At 34.6% G+C, this 23,811-nt stretch overlaps 1 pseudogene; it reads right to left on the bottom strand.

The window, feature by feature from the left end:
• Positions 1–9,958: 9,958 nt before the first annotated feature.
• On the bottom strand, positions 9,959–11,171 carry LOC101535501 (ADP/ATP translocase 2-like; annotated as a pseudogene).
• Between the last annotated feature and the right edge of the window lie 12,640 nt (positions 11,172–23,811).

A 23,811-nucleotide genomic window follows, 5' to 3' on the forward strand; every position in this document is an offset into this window, starting at 1 on the left:
TACAATATTTGAAAACAGATGGAATAAAGGAAGCGATATGCAAGCTCTATTTTCAATTCTAGACTTCTACTAATGTGCACCACAGGAGGGAGTAGGCAACTATTTGAATATTTGGGTGGTTTCCATTCAAATAGGAAACCCTAATTGAGTTCAGGGCTTTTGGATTGGCCCAGCTCTGGTTATTGTGTGCATTGCAGAGCGGATGGAACATATCTGGTAATACTTTAAGGAATAACAGGGAAAAGATAATATATAGTTAAGATTCTGTATTCTGTAATATCTGAGATTTCAACATCTGTTAGTGATCCTGAAATATACCTCCAGCAGCATAGGGAAACCTATTGTATTTCAAATCGTTACCTGATTTTCATGTCTACAATGTCTTCATATAGTCTTTCCTGACTGTAGTGGGTTTTAAGGGAAGTAGGTGGTAATGATGTTTCTTTAAAGTAAGTTTTTTTTACCTTATTTTTGTGTTGTACAGCATATATATTTTAATTTTTGCATAACTATTATTTTCATATTATTTTCCACTAACTTCAGGTAAAATCTGTGTTGACTACAGTACAGATAAATTTTGTTCCCAAAAGCTCTTGGCCTGGATTAGGGGAAATGGATGAAAAACCATTAAAGTATCATCTATGCTCTCTAGAAAAGAAAGCCAGATTGTTGGCAGTAATCAATTGACAACATGATATGTTATGATGTGGTATAGGTTTGAGATATCTTAGAATTTATCTTTTTCCATGTAATATTCAACATATTCTTTGTGATCTCAGGGGCAAATGACAATCATGTATCCATTACCTGGATATATCAAGTTAGAAGTTGGATACACATACTTTGGAATTCAAGGGAAAGTTCAGTATTTGGCAGAACAAATTAGAAGTACAAAGCACATAGAAGGCATTTAAAGTGCTAAGCCTAGGGGAAAATATCAAGGAGATAACTCACAGAGGGAACATCTTTGGCAGCTAGGCTTTAGTAGTAAAAGGTTATCAGTTGAAGAATTAAGTGTGGAAGCACAACCATTGCAGTAGCTTGAATCAGACCAGATAGAAAAAAACCCTCCATCTTGCAAATTTGAAATACACAATGACAGAGAGACAAACATTTAGGATTATTTGCTTAATAATAATTAATAACACTACAGGAATGAAAAACATTACAATTCAAACTGGAGAATAATTTCATCATTAGAAAATATGCATTTGCATAATACTGGCTTTGCTTTTTTTTTTTTTCTTACAACATTTCTTTAGCCAACAAAACTTACCCAATCAATGTTCTTGGTTTTGACTTTGTTGTGACTTTACACCTAGGGGTGAACAAACTTTTCTCATTGTAACATTTATAAATATTCAAAATACTCACGCATATTCAAGTATTCCAGATCTTTTTGCTTACACTAAAGAATTTGTAAAATGATAGATTGATCTTTCTCTTGTCATCCTCTTTGAATGTCACTTGGTACAGGATAGGTCTACATAAACCCTATGAGATGTATAATACAACTGCAAAAAAATGTACTATCAATTATGGGTTTTTTTGTAGTACTGAGACATATGCATTAGTTAAGAAAAGACTTTCGATGTGAGTTAGTTCACATTTTAGCTTGTGATTGTTTTCTGAAACTTTATTCTGCTTTATTTTTCCAAGGTTGCTGTGTATTTTTAAGTTTGGACTGCAGAAGCACTTCCTTAGATCTTTACCACATCAGAACCTTCACTCTGTTCTGTTTCTCAAGAAACTTGAATAAGTCTTTCCTTCATGTAGAAATATCCACTCTCTCTAAATTTGGTTTGTTTTACACTATAATATTTACAGCTGAATATCATGAACCTAATTTTTTCATGAGACACCCTCACCCAGGTCCTAAGGTCCACTATACATTGAAACCTGAATCCTCCATATTATTACAATACCATAGTCCTTCAGCAAGATGTATTTAATACTTTTATTGGGAATCCTTTTATTCAGGAGTAGCGATGCATGCTGCAATGTATCTTCACTGCCCAGTATGCTAGTTTCCATTATGCACGCTCTTTTAGGTGGATTTATGTATATACATGTTTACCTATATATCAATTGATATTATATTTTGCATGATTTTCCATATATCAAAAAGAACATTATATTTGTCTTTTGGGACAGTGGTATTTTCTTGTTGATGCCAGTCACTTAAATTCTTATGTAGTATCATCATAAAAGATGATTCCTTTTAAATGGATTTTATTAATTTCAAAATAAATAAAATCTGGCTTTTGGGAAGGAAAAAAATACAATTACTGAAAATGTATGAAAGAGTTGTTTATCTGAAAAGAAGTATTGATGAGAATTTTCCAACACATCTGGACAGTTGCAGCATGTTAGTAAGATGATTGAAACTCATAACTTGGCTACAATAACTATTGCTAAAGAACAAAATGCGCAGTAGATAGAGAAATAAAAGATGAAGTGCTTTGACTAGAGACTAATGCATCAGGATATGAAAAGGACAGGTGAGTCTGAGCATGCTGAAAACACAGTGGCTGGGAGACATTTGCGCATTAGTCAGCTGTCATCACTGCATTATAAAGCAGGAATATGTTATTGTTCACCTCCAGGGAATCCAATCCCTCAAACAGGCAAATATTTGAGGGCATGAGGCCTCAATGTCAAATGAGGAAACCTTACTTACACCTTCAATTACAAGTACCCAATCATTCATTTGGTAGTTTATTAAATACGCTTTTGATGCTAACACCTTGGCCACTAAAGACAGAGATCTTGGAACATAACTAAGACAAACTGCAATACCTAAATACTCATAAATTAAAGGGGAAATCAGATAATTATAACGCAGTATAATAGAAACAAGCAGGGCAACTAGAGTCATAAACTACCAAGTAAGAAAAAGAAAGTGAGGGAATGTTCACTTTGAATTTGTCTAAAGATTGCTAAAACCGGTTCAAGGAATTAAAATGTTATTCCATCCTGCAGACTTATCATAGTCAGCAGGTTGCTTATACTTGATGGCATATATGATAAAGCCAATTTTGTTCATTTACAACAATTAGTAACACTAGAGGAAATTACAGCGAGAGAGGTAATAATGCCTATTGATTGGGCCCAGCGGCATGGCCTAGCGACTAAAGTCCTCACCTTGAACGCCCGGGATCCCAGATGGACACCGGTTCTAATGCCGGCAGCCCCACTTCCCATCCAGCTCCCTGCTTGTGGCCTGGGAAAGCAGTTGAGGATGGCCCAAGGCTTTGGGACCCTGCACCCACGTGGGAGACCCAGAAAAGGTTCCTGGTTCCCAGCTTCAGATCGGCACAGCACCGGCCGTTGTGGTCACTTGGGGAGTGAATCATCGGACGGAAGATATTGCTCTCTGTCTCTCCTCTCTGTATATCTGCCTTTCCAATAAAATAAATAAATCTTTAAAAAAAATAAATAATGCCTATAGATTTCTTGCCAAAAGTATTTATCTAAATTCAACATATTATTAATGTGGCAAGACACATTATAAAGTATTTTTTTGGATACAGAAACACTGAAAATGCACCCTTCTGTAACATTGGATTATATATGAATATATGGAATATATATGAATATATAAATTTTTAAATTTTTCCTTTGTCTCTTTGCCTATCAAAGAAATAAAACAGGTAAATAAAATTCACTTTTCAAATGGTAATCATTTTGCCTACTGGTTAACATGCTATTTGGGATATAGACATCCTGTTTTAGAGTACTTGGGTTTGATTCTTGGCTTTGATTCTTATTCCAGTTCCTTATTAATCTGTATTCTGGGAGACAATAGGAAATGGCTCATGTTGTCAACTTCTTGATACTCCTGTGGGAAATCTGGATTGAATTCCAAATTCTTGCCTTCAGCATGCCCTAGGTCCCTCTGCAGCAGGCATCTGGATAGAGAATGAGTGGACAGAGATATCATCATCCACATTGTCTCTTTACATTGTCTCTGTGTCAGGTTTTAAATATTAATTTATTCCAGTACACAAATGATGCCTTTCTATCTGTATAAAAAAGAGTTTTTATAATGTTGTTTAACTTAGCTAAAAATAAAGGAAACAGCAGTAATGTTTGTAAGTTATCAGTTTGATGTAATTATGCCAAAAGTAATGTTATTTTTAATGTCAATTTGTACATATATATCTGTGTCCATTATTTGTACATAATAGCCTATATACCATCAGGTGAACAATGGTATTAAAAAATACAATGAATTTTTTAGGAACTAAACAATTTTTAGAAGCTAATGAACAAAATGATTAACATAAAAACTTAAATAGGAAATCTGGTATAGGCTAGAAAGAATTAGATAAATACAGAGAAGAGCAAAATCAGATGATCAAATCACATTAATTTAAAACTTGGGAATTTGTCTATTGAAATTCAATGGAGATTAATTGTACAAATATGCTAAACTGAATTTTCAGGGATGTGTTTCTCCCGCTCAAGAGGGAAAAGTCAGTCTCTCTTTTAACTTTTCTTTCTGTAAGCTTTAAGGCAGTATATAAAGTGATGATTGTGATAAATCTTTATGTGTATATTTTTCATCTTTACTAATTTGTGCTGTTTTCTTTCTTTGAACTAAAAATTAGTGATTCCCAAACATTCACATTAGAACATATTGTTACTTGTTGTGAGAAAATTCATTAGTCCTTAATATTTGTTTATACACATTGTACACTTTAGGTTCAAATCAATTAAGATTATTCATCCAATGAAATCTAAAATAGATGCTTTTACCTACTACTAAAATTATCATCTGGTTAATGTTTCTAAGAGCCTGCATTTCAGAAATTTTATTGATTGCAAAATAAAAATATTTTTATTCCTAGAGAGTTTTAATAAATTTGATGATAATATTTACAATATTAAAGATCTATTTGATTTGGTTTCCAAAGATATTTAAAGAACTATTTTTTCTGAAATTCTTAAGAATTATGGAAAAAGAATTTCATATATTTTAAATCTGTTGGGCTAAAACATATTTTCTTTAATAAGTGCAGACTTGGGCACAGTTTAAGAGTCTCAGTTTACATAATTAAGGTTAATATTTGGCACACAAAACTAGTGTATGTCAAACTGCTTTGATAATCTATTAATCATAAGCAGTTCTCAGTTACTCAGTCTCATTTTTTTCCAGAGAAATGGCAATCAGCTCATTTGAATAAATATTCCAATTAATAATCACATTTGAAAGATTAGTAGCAATATTGAACAGGACATGAAATGCAAAAGTGTGCTTTTTTTAAGATTAGAGAGTTATGCTATCTTAAGCTATGTGATGTTATTAAAACAATATGATTCTTGGGACCAGCTTTGTAGAATAATAGCTTAATCAACTTTCTTCCAGCCAGGATTCCATATGGGTACCTATTCAAATCCTGGCTGATCTGCTTCTGATCCAGCTCTCTGCTAATGCAACTGTAAAAGTAGTGAACCATAAAATATGACCTTGGGTACCTGAATGCATGTTGGAGAACAAGATGAAGCTTCCAGATCTGGGATTCATCTGAATCGTCACCGGCCATTAAAGCCATTTGGGGAGTAAACCAGTAGATGGAAGTCTTGTTCTCTTCCATTACATCTGAAACTAGAGTCAAAAACAGGTAAAACTAAATATTTTTTAAAAATCAAAATCCTTTTAAATTATCAAAATGTGGGTACACCTTCCTTTCATAATTTGATATTTGAGTAACAGAAACAGAAAGATACTTATTATGAAATGAAATATAATGATTTGTGGATGACAATAAAACTGAGATGTCACAATACCAAAGCTATCTATATTTTCAACAGTTTATACATTTCAAAATCATAGAACACCGCTAAACTTATACAGAATCACAAAGACTTTAAGGAGGCAAAACATGCTAAAAAACAAACAAAAATACAGCTGGAGACCTTATGTCTTAAGATACATTACAAACCTTTGACAATCAAAACAGTTCATGGAAACAGATACAACAAACAATGATACAGACGGAGTACAAGACAATAAATATATGCTTTATGATAATTGTATGCATTTAGTTAAAATATATTTATTTTAAAAGATGCCAAATTATTTCTTGGATTTCATCCAAAACTACAAGGCAACAAAAGTCAAAAAAGAACAATACAAAAAAGCTTCAGTACTGAAAGAGAAACAATAAGCAGTGTAAGAGTATAACCCACAGACTGTGAAAAATATTTTCAAACCATGTATTTGGTAAGAAGTTAATGTACAAAATATATGAGGAACCAAAACCATTCAATAGCATGAAAACAATGGGAAAAAATGAAAGATGTCATTAAGGTTTTTCTCAGAATAAAGAATACAATGCAAGCAGAAATGTGAAACTGTCTCACCACAACAAATGATAATTATAGGAAATGATGCATATGCTGTTTAGCTTGATTCAATTATTCCCATGTACACAAAATTCAAAATATCACATTGGACCTCATAAAATATGTAACTTCTTTCAATAAAAGTAAAAACGTAATCTGTATTTGAGTGAAAAGGTATAAGTGACACAATGCATATTAATATAAATAGCATTCACTTTATAAAAATGATGATGCATAAAAATTAAAAATGTGAAAAATGGAATTGACTTTACAAACTTTGCATATAATTGCAGCTCCTGATTTAACAGAATAGTCAGATGTCTCTATCTGCTCCTGTACACCCAGTTTCATACATTCAATAAATATGAAGTCATGCTTCTGTTAAAAAATTGAAGGCCACACTTGTGAGAGACTTAAATTTTAAAAAGAAATGATTATTTCACTACCATTATGAAACTTATTCTGGCAGTATAGCCATAATTCACTAAAAGGATATTTGGGCTTCACATGCCTTATAACTCTGTCTACAAACTTCATTGCATCTGTCCTGTGTATTAATACCACACGAACACAAGAATTTTGGTAATGTAAGCATATTGCCCTGCTGTTATCATGAGAATATAATTCCTTAATTGATCTTTAAACAAAAAATAAACAAAATTGCTGTCTGAAAATAATGTGTCAGTACATTCAACAAGTGAAAATGAGAATAATAAAATTAAATGTTGGAAGATGAACATATTTGTCTCAGTTTATGATAAAAACCATAAAATGTATTAAAATGGCAGTAAAATTTGATAAGTTTTGATGCATTTGTTTTGTAGGTTTACATATCAGTATGTTTACCAATATTGTAGTAGAGGATTGCATTTAGCCTTACATATTCTGTCCTGATAGGACCGATAAATTACCTTTCTTGGGTAACTTCTATGTTTTGTGTAAACAACATTATGCATCCAATTACTTAATTGGCAGCATATTTGTTTGTATTTGTAACTTACCGGATTCTCACACAGAAACTGTAAAACAAGCAAGTTCCTTTATATTAATATCATTTTCTAGGTTTGCTGTTGCTTGCTTGTTCTGAGCAGGATGATGTGATTACCAAAAATTAAGATAGAAATCTTCGTGCCCTGCACAATGGCTTCAAGTGGCTAAATCATTGCTTTACAAGTTCTGGCATTCCATGTGAGAATCGATTCATGTGCTGGCTGCTCCACTTCCCATCCAACTCCCAGCTTAAGGCCTAGGAAAGCCTTGGGAGATGGCCTTGGGACCTGTACCCAGATGGGAGACCTGATGAGAGAGACCTGGAAGAAGCTCCTGGCTCCTGGCTTTGCATCGGATTAGCTCTGACTATTGCAGCCACTTGGAGAGTTAACCAGTGGATGGAGGAGCTTTCTCTGTATAAATCTGCCTTTGTAATAATAAGAAATATATATTTAAATAAACAAACAATAAATGAATAGCTTGTTTAAATCCATCTTTAGGATTTTTTTCAGAATCAACCATTAGTTCTAGAATGAAAACACATTTCTGCTTCCATAAACTAGTTCTTTCTCCATCCTAGTAAGTCAGTTTATTATTTATTTCTCTAGTCTTTTGATGAATATAGCATACACATATGCAGTATGTCTTCTTTCTTATAAAAGTACTGCATATAGGGCCCGGCGGCGTGGCCTAGCGGCTAAAGTCCTCGCCTTGAAAGCCCCGGGATCCCATATGGGCGCCGGTTCTAATCCCGGCAGCTCCACTCCCCATCTGGCTCCCTGCTTGTGGCCTGGGAAAGCAGTCGAGGACGGCCCAAAGATTTGGGACCCTGCACCCGCGTGGGAGACCTGGAAGAGGTTCCAGGTTCCCGGCATTGGATCGGTGCGCATCGGCCCGTTGTGGCTCACTTGGGGAGTGAAACATCAGATGGAAGATCTTCCTCTCTGTCTCTCCTCCTCTCTGTATATCCGGCTTTCCAATAATAATAATAAAATCTTTAAAAAAAACAGTAATGCATATATGCACTACAATAGAGATCTTCTGCTTGCTAATCTTAAATAATAATAAAACAAAGATCCTTACTCATCAGTTTACTTGACATTCTTTGAATTAGAACTTAAATCTCTGAGCAACCTTGATAACTTCGCCATGGAAATAGAAAGATCTGTCATATTTGTTGGTTAAGTTTATTTCTAAACCACCTTAATGATTTTTGCAGCTTTTTTTTTTGAATGTCATTAATCTTACAAATTCTACCCCAGCTATGAAATTGTTTTAGTATGAAGCCCATGGATTTTTTTCTATTATTATTTTTTACTATATAATTCCATAGTCTTTGGGACTTCCCTAGCCCCCATCCCCAAAATCCCACGCCCCCAGCTGATTTCCACTGCATTATTGGAATAGTATAGTTCTTCATAAACAGCCATAAGTCCATCATTACAGGCATGGTCCATAATTCTATTGTCAAGATATATTTAACATTTTCATTGGGAGTACATTTTTGATCTGGAAGTAGAGATATATACTGCAATGCATCCTCACATTTGAATTTGAAAGTCTCCATTACACAGTTACAATATATCTCTTTAAATTTGAAGCAATAAAACAAAATCAACAACAGGGAAAAAATTGAAATTTACAAAGTCATGAGGTTAAATAATATGCTACTGAATGACTAATATGTCGCTGAAGAAATTAAAAAGAAAATCAAGAACCTTCCTGAAGAAAATGATGATACTATATGTATGACCTATGAGTCACTGAAGAATTTAATATGAGAAAAAAACTGTTTTGAAGAAATGAAAATAAAAACAATAAGATCAAAATCTGTAATATATAGTTTCTGCTGATCTTTGTTAGTGAGACGTGTCTCTTCTAGACAACAGATAGAGATGGGATTTGTTTTTCATCCAGCCTAGTAACATGACTTATGGTTGATGAGTTTAAACCACTTACATTCAGGGTTAATACGAACTTCTGCCAATTTGATCCCATTATTTTTTCAATGGATTGTTCATTGTTTGGTTTAGTCTTCTGTTTCATTTTACATGGGCGTTCTTTATATTTGCCTTTTGTTTTGGTGGGTGCTATTGCTTTTTCTCTGTCAAAAGAACATTTTTAATTATCATGTCTGGGGCGGGTCTGGAAGAGGCACATTCTTTGAGTTTCATTTACTGTGGAAGAATTTTATTTCATGGTTAAAGACAAAAGAAAATTGTCTCCTGGGCTGACTTTTTTTTTTTTTTTTTTTTACTTTTAGAATCTGGAATATGTCACTCCATTCTCTTCTGGTCTGTGAATTTTTGAGTGATAAAATCATTCCCTGAGATTTTGTCAAATTCTGTTAAGAGTTGCAATTTGTCTCTGGGTGGAGCCTTTCCTTCCCTGCTCCTATAGAGTATCATGCCTTCTGCAGAAAATTACAGCTTGACTTTCTCCTTACCCATTTTTATATCTGGATTTCTGGAGGTTATAACTAATATACACTAAACCAGCTTCAATGACGTCATGACTTAAACAGAGAGAAAGAATACGTGTCCAAAAGGTAATGGAAATTGCTTCTGTATGGGTATGCTTGCAAGGAGAAGGAACTCTAAAGTTTTTTTACTTTTTTATATTGTATATTATTTTTATTTCATCAAATTTGTTGTTAGGAGTGACTGAAATAAAAAATATAATTGAGTCCCATCATCATTATCATCATGGAAATGGCTTAAAAAAAGAGAGAGAAAATTGGTCACAAGAATATTATTGCTTCCCATTTTCAACCAGTACATAGTTGCTTTTGATCGACAGACAGCTGAGAGGTCTGTCAAGAATGCTTAAGATTACATAATACAGCATGCCTGTTCACAGGGGAACAAACCTAGGGAATAACTTGTGTGAACTTCTTGGTTTCATCCTATAACGCAAGCACAAAAGCACGACCCATGCCTCTGAGGACATTGGACCACGCGCCCTTGAAAAAGGCTTTGCCACCTTCATCCCGGGCAATCTTCCTCCAGCAACCCAGAGTGCCTGTGTACATGATGTCAGTACCTTTGCGTCCTGACTGCGTCAACATGCGTCTCCGAACAGTGTCAAGCAGATAGGAAGTCAGCCCTGCCACAGCTGTGACGGACTGTGCGATCATCCAGCTGATGAAGATGTGAGTGTTCTTGGGATCTGGAAGCATTCCTTTTGCGGTGTCATAGATACCGAAGTAGGCAGCTCGGTAGATGATTATTTCCTGCACAGACACATTAAAGCCTTGGTACATGCCCTTAATCCCGTCAGATCTGTAGATCTTAACCAGGCGTTGGCCGAGGGCTTTGAATTCCCTTTCAGCTCCGGCTTTCCCCACGTCAGCAGCTAGACGGGTATGGGAAAAATCAAACGGATACACAAAGCACAAGGAGGGGGTTCCAGCGCGCCAGCCGAGGCCAGACTTTCTGCAAAGTAGCGCCAGAACTAGGTCCTCTTGTCCACACCACCCAGAAAGATCTGCTTGTATTTATCTTTGAAGGCGAGGTTGAGAGCCTGCGTGGGGAAGTATCTGATGACATTGGCCAGGTTACCGCGCCAGAAGGACAGGACTCCCTGCTCCTTGGGGATACGAACCATGCAGTCGATGATGCCCTTGTACTGCTTATCGGCAGTGATTTGCTTGCTGGCATGCTGCACCTGCAGCAGCAGCTTGACCCTCTCGACGGGCGCTACGGCGGTCTTGGAGATGGCCGCAGCCACTTCACCTGCCAAGAAGTCCTTGGCAAAGGACACAGCGGCATCTGTCATGTTGGAAGGGAAGAAGAGCCAGACGAATACAAGTCTGCACTGGGAACCAGCTTGGACTCTGCGACTCTGGGGAGTTTTTTCACTTTAATGTCCCATTTGAGCATGATCATAAAAACCAATGTAGAATAACCAACCTCATATTGATGTGATTATCACTGAGCATATTTTTGAATGGAAAAAGCATATCTGATCCTCTGAATGTTTAAGACCAATTGGCTACCAACTGATAAGTTGTGAGAGATTAGCTTCAAATAAATATGGCATTATTTTAGAAATGATTTTAAAATTATTTTATAACTATATTGTAAAATATATTAAAATTCTAATATGATTTTATTTTGGATTGTACAGTTGCATTAAATGTTTAATTTGTGGTTAATTATGCCTTAGCCATACATTTTTGGACATATTATCAATTGTGACTTCATTCCTCAGTTATTATTCCCATATTAGAATCATAATTAAAACACAAAAATATTGAGTTCAAACATTGCGTTAGTTCTCAAAAATAAATACATATAATAAAAGTTGACTTCATATAGTAGTAGTCTAACATCCTCAAGAACATGTATTAATTTATATTCAAATCAAACCATAATATTGAAATCCACAATATAATTATTTCCTTTGGTTCCACCTCCCTTCACTTATTACCTCCTTACCACTAACATATGGCTTTTCTTCGAGCATACCAATTACACCTGCAGCAGCTGGCTGGCCTAACTGTTGATACATCACTATAAAAGTTCATGAAAGTACTTTATAAGCAGTGCTCAGCTGTTGTTTTCTTCCCAAGAGCACTGATGCATTGTGCTATTTTCCTAACAGCTTACCTGAATTCTAATAGCTTAGTATAGAACACAAAGCAAGGACTCTGTAAATGCAAATCACTTAGACTATGCCAATTACAACTTTAAAAACGTGGGTGTTTTGGTTAAGGACACTAAATCATTTCTCCATCAAAGCTATTTTGCTTAATTGCAAATTTGAAATACACATAGAAAGCAATCCTACTGCCAAATCTCACAGGTCCAACACATCTTCTTGGCATCCTCCTAATTAAATCTGGCTTCTGAACATTAATTAAAAGATCTATAATAATAGAACTGTCAGTGAAATGCTGACCATTTAATATAAAAATGTGTTCATAGAAAAGAAGCACCAATTCTTAAGTATTATTCTGTGATGGACTGATTCAAAGTGACAAAAAAATGAACTGTGAAGATTGTATAATCATTTTTAGTGCATCACATTGTTGACTTACATACGTGTTTATTAATTGCTCAATATTTATATTTATGCATTTTAGAACTACTAACACAACCAGTAAGAAAACTTAATATCAACATCACTATTAAATCTAAACTACTTGAAAGAATCCATCAAATGTCTCAAATCAACATTGCACTTCATTTGAAGGAATAAAAGTTAAAGTGATAAGATAACCAATGTGGCTATTGCAAACCACAATAGTACTTTTACATAACTTATACAGAAGTGATCTTTTTTCCAAGGTATGTTATTTTCATATGTCAGAAATTTTTCATAAAACAATAACATGTAAAATGTATTTTATTGCTGTCTGTTGAAAATTTTTCACTACTCAAGCAAATTAACTTTCTCACGGGAAGGATTCTCCATGAGGTGCCAAAATCGTGTTAGATACTTTTTGTATCATTGAGGAGTGTGCATTGAAACACTCCATTTCAGGCGAATGGATGGGTGAGCTCTCAGTATGTCAGCTTCAGATTATACAACTTAGAATGTGAATTTTTAGTCCTAGCAAAATGGTACTTCCAAATGAAATGTAACGGTGCAAGCCAAGAGACTTCCAGGAAAAGTAAACATTCCCACCCTAATTCTATTAACTGAAGATGGTGATTTTTCCTTTTTTGAGATTTTGGGAAGCTTATCTGCTACACTTTACAATTGATGATAGGCCATCACAAGGACAAAGTGTGAATGACAAAAGCAACGAATAATCATCATTAAATTCTTCAAGGGATTATGCATTATTCATTTGATTGTGTACACAAGAATATATTTGTTGTTTTAGTAATACATTCAGTGATCATTTTATGTATTTATTAGCTATTAATGCCAATTCATAATAACAATTGATTTTACCCTAAAAATAGCCAAATCGGGAGAAAGCAAATAAGTAATTTTAATTTAATGTGTTAAATTAAAAGGAAATAAACAGAAGCATTTTGAATTAGACACATCAATTCATATTCTGTAAATATGACATAAATTTAAATTATAAGCAGCAATGAAAATGTTGAGTATATTAATTGAGGATGAAAATGGGCCAAACATTTAAAGCATTTTAATGTAAATCAAATTGCAATGATATTTTTAATTCAAATATTTTTTTATTTTATTATTTCATTTTATGACACAGTTCCATAGGCTCTGGGATTCCCCTAGCCCCTCCTGCAGCCCCCCACCATATTGAATCCCTCCATATTGTTACAGAAGTACACTTCATAATCAGTCATAATTCCTTCAGTGCAGGCATGGACCATGCAGAGAGTCCAGCATCTTATTATCCAGATAACTTCAACAGCTTCATTGATCTGAAAGTAGAGCTGGCAGAATATCATCCCTCCAATGAAAAGCCACTACACAGATTCAGCAGCAGGAAGAAACATGAAAATTTACAACATCATGAAGTTAACATGGTATTAAGTGACTAATATGTTAGAAAATGCAAGTTCTTAACCACATCCTGTAACTACTTCCTTATGTGCAATATATTAATATTTTCCATAGTGACTTATTGCAAACTTCTTATTTCTACCTAGCTTTAATATATCGCCCATTAAGCCACATTTTTGAAAACCCTCCACTTCAGTTTCAATATATGCTAATAACTATTCCCTGCTTAGGTTCTAACAACTGAATTTTCTAGCTTCACATATTAGTGGGATTATGTGATATTTGCTTCTCTGTGTTTGACTTATTTTAGTAGAAGCAGTGACCATCAGTGTTATCCATGTTGTTATAAATGACAAAGAGGGAATAGAGGGAGAGATCTTGCAATTGCTAACTCACTGTCCTAGTGACAATAGCTCCATCTGGGCCAAGCTCAAGTCAGAAGTCAGGGACTGCAACCTGGTATCTTTCATACACATCCTTACATGAGACAGGGAGTGTGTATTTATACATGTTCTTTTGTCTCCCAAGGCTCATTTCTAGGGAGGTGCATTGGAATCAGAGCAGCTGGGACACAAACAGTCCTCCAAATATGGGATGTTTACTATGCAAGTTGTGGCCTAACAGTGACAACACCACAATCTGTGTGTGTGTATCTAAAGATAATGTTCACACCCACCGTCTGTCCCCTAATTTGTAAATAAGAGATATGAAAAAGAGACTGAAGGCCAAATCAATTATCAACACTAGAAACTGAGCCGAAAAATGGGTATCAAAATAAGCCCCATTGGACAGGCAATTTGACCTCAAACAGCTCTTAGAGGAACAAGAGTCCACTTTTTTTTTAAATCTGAAAGTAAAGCCACATACTGAATTGTGTCCACATATTTGTATATGACAGTCTCTATTACACAGTTATGATATATCCCCTTAAATGAAAAGCTGCAAAACAAAACCAACAGGAAAAAATAGAAAATCACAAAGTCATGAGGATAAATAGTGTGCTACTGAATGACTAATGTGTCGCTGAAAAAATAAAAAAGAAAATCAAGAGTCTTCTTGAAGAAAATCATGCTACCATATGAATTATAAGAAAAAACAGTTGTGAAAAAATGAAAATAAAAACAAAAACATTGAAGCCCTGAGATACAGTTTCTACCTATTTTTGTTGGTGAAATTTGTCTCCTATAGACAACAAATATGATGGGATTCATTTATTTGATCCAGTCCATTAATCTGGGATGTTTGGTGAGTTTAAATCATTTACATTCATGGTTAATATGCATGTGTGGCAATTTGGTTCTGTCATTTTTGCAATGGGTTATTCATTGTTTGATTTGGTTTTCTGTTGTCATTTTACTGGGATGTTCTCCAGGCTTGCCTTCGGATTAGGTAGGTGCTATTTATTTTCTCTATCAAGAGAACATCTTTATATTTTGCAGGGCAGGTGTGGAAGAGGCTTTTTTTTTGAGTTTTATTTACTGTAGAAGAATTTTATTTCATTTTTAAAGACAAAAGAAAGTTTGCTGGATACATTAGTCTGGACTGACTTTTTTTTTCCCTTTCAGAATCTGGAATATGTCACTCCATCCTTTTCCAGCCTGGAGAGTTTCTTGTGAGATGTTAGCTGTGACTCTGACTGCCACTCCTCTATATGTCTATTTATTTTTTTCATGTGCACATTTCAGGATCCTTCCCTTATGTTTGAATAAAGACAGTTTGATTATCATGTGTTGTAGTGAACATCGCTAATGGCCATTCCTAATAGGAGTTCTGTGAACCTTCTAAGTGTTGTTTCTCAATTCTTTCTCCAAATTAGGCAAGATTCCCTTAATTATTTCATTGAAATAGCTATACATTCAGTTTCTCTTCCTACACTACTTGAACTCCCATAACTCTTACGTTTGGCCCTTTAAAAATGCCTCTAAATTCTTGAATTTTTTTTATCTTGATCCAGTTCCACTACCAGCTTTTTGATTGTTTCCGCATTGTGACAAGAAACAGCTTCCAAATCTATGATTTTTCTTTTTGTGGGCATGTGAGTACCAGAATGGGTCTCTGCTTACTTACCCTATGGGAGGGGAAGTAGGAACAAGGTTTCGGTGCATGTCTGGAAACTTCAGACCCATCCCTCCACTCCCTGGTTTTGGCAAAAGCCTTGAGACCCACTCCTGCTTTGATGGTTCTTGAGATTCCTGTGGACCCATGCAATTGGCAACAAGCCTGAGGCCCTCCATTGTATTTCCCTACCCCTCAGTCTCTTTTGATAATTTGGGTACTTTCCAATAGCTTGGTCACTTTCTCAGCCTGGCTACCCCAGCCCATACCCATCTTGTGGTAAACTTGTGATAGTCTTGTAATGAAAAATTCCAGGACATGGGTGGGTTACATGAGTTATAGTGGGCTATATAACACCACCTGGCAAAATACATGACAGGTGTGCTGGTTTGCCAGGCTATAATATACAATAGATGTTTATATGCAATAGAAATATTGTTACTACCCTGAGGCCTGTTACCCTGAAACCTCCTAAAAAAAACTTGTGCTTGATTATTAATAAGTGGACTAGACCCGCACATCTGCCAAGAACAAAGTTGCCATATCATGTTACTTGAGTGGTTAGCCTTTGGCCTTGGCCCACCCCCCACCCACATCTTTCTTTCATTTCTGTGGATCTGCCTACAAAGAAGAAAGTACAATAATGACTGAGATTTGAGTAACTGGAGATTTGAAAGGAAAAATTATAGTATTACTGTAAACTTGTAGATGATTGAGAATTGAAAGTTTTTGTAGAACCAAACAGAATGGAGTAGGAAAGACTACAATCAGAGGAAAATTAGAAAAAGCCACTAGTGGAAAAAAAATTATTCCCAGGAAATTCTGCTACTCATGTGTTCCAGCATATTCTTCATACATAACATAATTTTAGAGAGTGGAAGTACATGATGGTTAAAAGTTAAACACTTTGGGTCTGGTGGGATAGCATAGCAGCTAAAGGCCTCAACTTGAACTCACTGGGATCCCAAATGGGAGCCAGTTCTAATCCCTGCTGCCCAGCTTCCCATCCAGCTCCCCGCTTATGGTACGGAAACAGTGGAGGATGGCCCAAAGCCTTGGGACTCTGCACCCATGTGGGAAACACTGAAGAAGCTCCTGGCTCCTGGATTTCGACTGGCTCAGCTCCAGCTGTTGCAGCCACTTGGGGAATGAACCACCAGACGGAAGATCTTCCACCAGATGGAAGATCTTCGGCTCTGTCTCTCCTCCTCTGTGTATATATATATATATATATTTTTTTTAAATTAAACTTTCTAATTCATCCAAGTTGTATAGAGAATAGAAGAGAATTAAGGAAAAAAATAATAGCAATGTCGAAGTATCTCAATAATGCATAAATCAACTTTTACTGTGCCTTCATATAAACCTGATAAAACAGAATAAAATATTATGTAAATGATATAATTTAATGAAGAGACATATCATAGGACTATTCAAAAATTACCTTTTTTTTTTTTTCAAATTAGCTACAACTTGTGTCCCTGGATTGCATATTACCATTTTAGCTTTCAAGTTACATATTTAGCATAATTATATTTGGAAAAATCATTCAATAAAACTGCTATAAATCTTCTCAATTTTCTAAAAATGCATCATTACTTTGCATGTTCCATGCCTCCAGATGTATTATTTGCTAACAGTTTAAGTATAATGCTGATTTCCTCAAACTTGTCAGTGGATTGGGTTTGATAGTATCAAACTTGCCAACTTGCTCTTTTTCAAAGTTAACAGTTAAAACTGATCAATCATGACTGTATAATTACATGGACTTGCCCTGAAATGGATAAGAACCTTGTGCTATTCAACCTCTCCCTCTTTTGCCTTCCTGCTCTTTTTCCGCCCTGCTGTTCCAGCTGCTGGGCTGGGGGAGGTGGCCAGGACACCTAGGCTAACTTGAATAAAACACCTTTATGCCTTAAAAAAATAACTAATTAGAAATGATAATCTAGCTTTAGGAAATAAAATGTTATGGAATGTACTAAATATAAGAGTTTGTATCAAAAACATATATTTTTGTTCCCAAATGGGTATAATCTCTTCTTCATTTAAGTGTATTACCTGGTAATTTACGCACTGCTTTATTAAAAAAAAAAGGTATCATGGGCCCAGCGCGGAAGTCTAGTCACTATAAATCCTCGCATTGCATGCACTAGGATCCTTTATGTCCACCAGTTCTTGTCCTGGTGACCCTGTTTCTCATCCAGCTCCCTGCTTGTGGCCTGGGAAAGCAGTCGAGGATGGTCCAAAACCTTGAGACACTGCACCCATGTGCGAGACCCAGAAGAAGCTCCTGACTCCTGACTTGGATTGACTCAGCTCTGGTCATTTCGGCTATTTGGAGAGTTAACCAGGAGACAGAAGATCTTTCTTTCTGTGTCTGCTTATCTCTGTGTATCTGACTTTTCAATAAAAATAGGTACATTTAAAAAAAATAAGGTGTTATTCAGACAGAAATGATTTAGAATACTGGGAACTAGATAATTTTAACTAATAATATTTCTTCTATTTTTCCAATATCTACTGTTAGTTTTAAGACTCTTTTCCATATAATCTGACCTTCTCAAAAAGCTAGTAGATGTTAACTATGTTCTTATAATCAAACATAATAATTTACGCTATAAACATTGAAAATGAAAATAATTTTTATTAACTTCTTTTATTTTGTAAAAGAATGAACTGAGACTTCAAGCAAATCAGCTTTGGAAAGTCGTAGCAGACCTTGGGTTCTTGCGAATTTTCAGGGCCACATTATTCCTTCTGTATTTGCTTGATTAATTTCTGTACTCTGATGAAAATTTTGGAAGCAAATGGAAACATTTACTCATGTTTATATGTGTGTAAACTCAAGGGACATATTTCCACACACTGAGAGGTTAATGATTCTTGGTTCTCATGTTCATGATCTTTCGATAACCAATAACTTTCAAACTTATACCATGTCCCAAAAGCCTTGCAGGCATTTGGCTCCTCTTTTGTTTTCCAGAAAGAAGGAGGGGCAGATATTTTTGCTGTGTTTATATCACAGACAGTTCATATTTCTCAGTGACTATGTTTTCATATTTTACTGTGGCGTGCGTTCTGGAAAACTCCAACACAGAGGACCTTCTAAGATTTCCTCTTCAGAAATCAAACACCACTGAATTGCTTTGTTTCAAGGTTATTTGAATAGCTTCCTGAAGAATTGTTTGTACAGTGATTGCCAATTTTCTGCTTCAGAGGTTTATGATCAAATCATCTCTGGTAGTGTTCAGTTTGAATTCTTTCTACTGCTGGTGTTTGAGACCATTTGCTAGCACATGTTAGAAATCTCTTTTTCTGCTGTCACAAACACATACAGTTTTATGCACCTACAGAAATGAAATATCCTGAGCATATGGCTTAAAAACTTACAGATATAATTTTGTGAAAATATAAATGTATACTGGATTTCAAAACTGATATATGGGAAAGCTGTGGGTGAAATATTTTTCAAAGAAACAAAAAACTAGAAACCATCATTTTCTAAATTAAACTCCAAGATATAAAAATGCTTCTAACTAATAAGTAATGTTACCTTGGATATGGCAAATGCAAAAGTGCTCAAATAAGCTGATACAAGAACCATTAGTATGCAACAGAAATTTTAATTTGTCAATAAACAAATTAACTTTCATAAGGCTTTTCTATTATTCCATTTTCCAAATTTCAACTACTGTCAAAAAGAAAACTAACTTTCTCAAACTGCATTCATCATCTAATCATGATGGTATTTATGATGATTTTTCACATTTTAAATGAAAATAAAGTGAAATGATGACTGGCATTGTCTGTGAAATATTATGAAAATAACACTTTATATTATATGTGGAATTAACAGGTCAAATGTGATTTGCATCCTATAGTTGCACTAAAATTTCCAGTTGCTCTATTTTTCAGAATTCTGTGTAACAACAGCAACATAAGATTGACTTCTATTAAAAGAAACTTTAGATACTGATTCTTTTATTATTATTATTAATTACATTGCATTATGTGACACAGTTCTATGGGTACTGGGATTCCCCCCACCTCTCCCCAAACCCTCCTCCCCATGGTGGATTCCTCCACCTTGTTGCATTACCACAGTTCAAGTTCAGTTGAGATTCTTTCATTGCAATCATATACTAGGCATAGAGTCCAGCATCTTATTGTCCAGATAAGTTCAACGGCTTGTTGGGGAGACCATCTCTGGTCTGACGGTAGAGCCAGCAGAGTATCATCCCAATCAATTAAAAGCCCCAACAGAACATCAGCAGCAATTTATAACGTTATAGAGTTAATTAACATAGTATTGAGTAACCAGAATCGTCCTTGATTCCCGCTATATGTCTTTGCAGTTTAACTATTGTCTAATGCTGATTCGAGTCTGTTGTCTATGAGTTACCAGTTATGATCCTGATAGGTTATATTTCACGCTTCCTCACACATTCTAGCGAGATGGAAGATTTCTCTGCTCTCCCACCCCGCTATGGGATAACATAGGGTATTAAAAGTATATTATGTTTTATTATTCTTTGATGCAGATCATAAGCAGTCTGATTCACATTGATTGTTGATTCATTGGTTACTTCACAATATCCTATTGCATGTGAGATAGGCTGTTTGAGGTTGGGATAATATTACAGTTTACAGGTACTATTTTTCATATTGACATCATATCATCTTAAATTAAAGCAAACGTGTGGTATCTAACCTTTTGGAATTGGCTCATTTCCCTTAGCATTATGGTTTCCAGTTTGGCCCATTTGGCCACAAAGAACTGCATTTTGTTTTTTTTTTTAATAGCTGAGTAGTGTTCCATGGAGTACATGAACCATAGTTCTATTTTTCAGAATTCTGTATAACAATAGCAACATAAGATTGACTTCTTTTAAAAGAAACTTTATATACTGATTCTTTTTTTAAACTTATGTCTCAATTTTCTATGAGGCAGCAAATTGAATTTGTAAATGGTTTTATTTAAAATTTTCAGAATCATTTCTCTGGGCTCAGTCATTCCTGTCCTGAGAATACATGCTCTGATCTTTTAGGACTAACATAGAAATACATAGATGATACCTTTATAAGTGGAAGTGCATTCTGGAAAGTCTAATTCTTTTACTGATCTAAAATTTAAAAATTGCTAAATGTATTAGTGTAACCATGGCTTGTCACAATTTATAGTTTTCTGAGAATGACACAGATTCAGGAATTGATGGTGAGGATAATAATAGCCCATTACAAATTAATATGGAGTATTTTTCAAATATTTACATTATCCATGAGAAAATATTTTTAAAAGTTGTATATTTGTATATCATCTATATGCAAAGCAGCATACATTATTCTGTGTCCCATAGGAGATTTGTTGATATTCAATATAAAGAGGTGTGAGAATCATACTAAGGATTCAAAAGTTTAGCATGACATAAGTTCCTTTTTTTTTTCCTGAATGTTCTCATGGTTTATTCACGCTGTTTTATACTATACATGTCTTCATTTTATAAAATGGAATAAAATCCTAGTGGCTAGGTATTGTGTATTCTTATCCACACATGTCAAAATCATTCCAATGAACATGAGACTATTAATATTTGACAGCCCGATTACATTTCTTTTGGGAAAATGCACAGAACATAATTTGTGAATCAAATGCTAAACTGTTGTTGACTGTTGGGAGAGATTGCACATTTTTTAAAGAAGCTACACTATTTTGCATCAGTGAAGTCATGATATAATTGCAGAGTCTAACATGTGCTCAATAATTACAACCCATATAATAGGTGTCAGGTGATAATGTCACATCAATTTTATTTCATGCTCCCTTGATGATTAATGAAATCAAGGATGATTTAATATACTTATCCATTTGTTTGCCTGCTTACTGAAAAGTATAATTTTTGAACCATTTTTCAGTCATTATTTTCCCCAGAGTTCAGGCATTACTTACTTGTATGTTCATGCTGATAAGTTCTACAAATTTCACATGGTCTCTCCCTTACAATAGTTTATCTCTTATGGCTGAGTATTGGCTTTGAATGGATTTGGTTTAATGTAGCTGAGTTAACGTATTTATAATTATGTTGCCTATACTTTTGGTCATATTCATTTTATTGTGTTTAGATTTCCTGTCAGATAATTGTCAAAACATTTTTTATTATTTTTTCAAATTGTTTAAGTAAATTCACACTTTTAAAGCTTAAGTTTATGTCTTTAATACATCTTGAGTTTGTGTGTATGGTAATTTATGTGAATGCTGATAATTTGTGAACATGGAGAAGATCCTCTTTCATTATTTGGCTTTTACATATCCCATTTTCTCAAAATAAATTGCTAAGAGACTAATGTTTTACCCACCATGTTTTCTTGGGACCCTATTTAATAAATAAATACCTTATAAATCTACAGACTTAATTTTAAGCTCTTATATTAGTCCATAGCTTGCTGTGTATCATTTTAACATTACATTAGTTACTGTAAGTTTGGGGATGTTTTCACTATCTATTTATTTATTTATTAAAAGGAAGAGTAATGGAGTGTGCATGTCTACAACAGAGAGATACCTTTCTTCTATCCACTTGTTAAACACCAAATGGTCACAATAGCCTAGGGTAGAGCCAGGAGCTTAGTAGAGGTTCCCCAATTGGATCAGAAGCAATCAATATGGGGGAGAATCTTTTTAAATTTTCTTTTATGTTGACAGCATCACTTTATTTCCAGAATCAGTTAAAGATACAGCAAAGAAAGTGAACAATAGACCAACAACTTTGATGAGCATAGATATGACTCAGCAAAATACAAGCTAATCAAAAAAAAAAATTCATCAGAAAGATCATTGAATCAAGCCAAGTGGGATCTACTACTGTTATGAAGAAATAGTTTAACATGTTCAAATCAATAACTGTGATGCATTTCATTAGTAAACTGAAGAAAAAAAAAAAACTAGGACCATCTGCTGTTGCATTCCTAGGCAAATTATTAAGGAACAGTATCAACCAGTTTTGACTGAGTGACCAAGTCAGATTGCAAGGAAGGTGGCGGTTTAACCCCTTAATTACCCATGCCCCCAGCCTCATGGTATAGTTTTATCACATGTGATATATTTTCATTTCAGGAATTGTGAAACTTCCAGGTTTTTTTTCTTTTTCACTATTGTGATTTTTTAGGTTTCATTACCTAAATTTAATATTGCTTTTAATTTCTCCTTTTAAAAAACAATTGCTATTGCTATTTGACTCTGCAAAGATTGCACTGATAATAATGTAGAATTCTTTGAGTACTATGTATATTTTGACACTTCGACACATAAAAATAGTTTTACAGTTACATGGGATGACTTTGTGATTATTTACATTGATTTAAAAATTTTTATCAGTCTTTCATAGTATTTCAGGATAGATATTACAATATATGGATCTTCATGGGTTTTTATTATTATATACTTATTTCTCCATTACTATTATAAATTGAATTGTTCTTTGTTTCCTCCTGACTGTGACTGTGTGGAAATGTAGATCATTTTTGTCTATTCATTTTTTATCCTAACATCTTAATGATTGCTAATTACTTCTAAAAATCTTTCTTTGTGTGGATGTACTCTCTAGAATTTTTTTCTATATAAGTGAGAGTTAGACTCTCCATGAAAAATGAAGACTGTTTTTCTGTTGATTGGTCTGTAGAAGGATCACTTCAGTTTCCTGACAACTTGGGCCACACCTAAAGAAGGAAGATTCCTTTCTAAGACCATAATGGCTAGGAAGGAATTGTGCACTTGGTTCTTCCAAATGTTTTCTCAAACAAAAACAGAAATGTGCTTGTTTTCAGAAATGTTTGCAGTGTAGGCACTTTAAAAATAATACTATGGAGAAGGAAGAGTAAGGAACATTAGTTAGATCAGTAGAAAGAATCTTAGGGTTAGTCTGAGTAAGATCTTTCAAAACCATCTCCGCCAGAGCAAAGGAAGCAAATTGGGAGAATTGT

The sequence above is a fragment of the Ochotona princeps genome, chromosome 1 (genome assembly GCF_030435755.1).
Source record: "Ochotona princeps isolate mOchPri1 chromosome 1, mOchPri1.hap1, whole genome shotgun sequence".
NCBI classification, from domain to species: Eukaryota; Metazoa; Chordata; class Mammalia; order Lagomorpha; family Ochotonidae; genus Ochotona; species Ochotona princeps.